Raw genomic sequence first — 643 nt, 5'->3', positions numbered from 1 at the left:
TGGTCTTGAACTCTTGACTTCAGATGATATACCCGGCCAGGATAAATTAAGAATTTAGAAAGGCAGGCCGAGTGCGTTGGCTCACACCAGTAATCCCAGCATTTTGGGAGGCTGAGGCTGGTGGATCACCTGAGGTTGTGAGTTCAAGACCAGCCTGACCAACATGGAGAAACCTCATCTCTACTGAAAATACAAAATATTAGCCGGGTGTGGTGGCGCGTGATTGTAATCCCAGCTACTCAGGAGGCCTGCGGCAGGAGAATCTCTTGAACCTGCGAGGCAGAGGTTGTGGTGAGCCGAGATTGCGCCATTGTACTCTAGCCTAGGCAACAAGAGTGAAACTCTGTCTCAAAAAAAAAAAAATTTAGAAAAGATGTTTAAGACAGCTCAAGTATGAAGTAGACTTTTCTTGGTGTGTTGTTTGATATGAACAGTATCAGTGTGACATGTGGAAGACTAGGATGTGGTAATCGTGGACTTTCCTAATCCCAAGCAACCAGCAGGTTTTTTCAAAGAATAGAATATTGGAACAAAGTGGCTGAGCCTCTGGCATGTACCCAGACAGACATTTTTTCCTGTTTTAGGGCTAATGTATAGCTAATAGTGGGACTCTGTGAAACATGACTAGAATACCAGCTTAAAT

General features: G+C 44.2%; 1 long non-coding RNA gene across 1 annotated transcript in view; it reads left to right on the top strand.

Moving 5' to 3' along the window:
* LOC105501752 overlaps positions 1-643 on the top strand; it is an 11,431-nt gene that overhangs the window by 5,720 nt on the left and 5,068 nt on the right. The gene's annotated exons all lie outside the window — the stretch shown is intronic.

This window comes from Colobus angolensis, unplaced genomic scaffold, assembly GCF_000951035.1.
Source record: "Colobus angolensis palliatus isolate OR3802 unplaced genomic scaffold, Cang.pa_1.0 Scaffold75, whole genome shotgun sequence".
Taxonomy (NCBI): domain Eukaryota; kingdom Metazoa; phylum Chordata; class Mammalia; order Primates; family Cercopithecidae; genus Colobus; species Colobus angolensis.
Note: the sequence above shows the minus strand (reverse complement) of the source record. Positions and strands in the feature narration are given on the sequence as shown.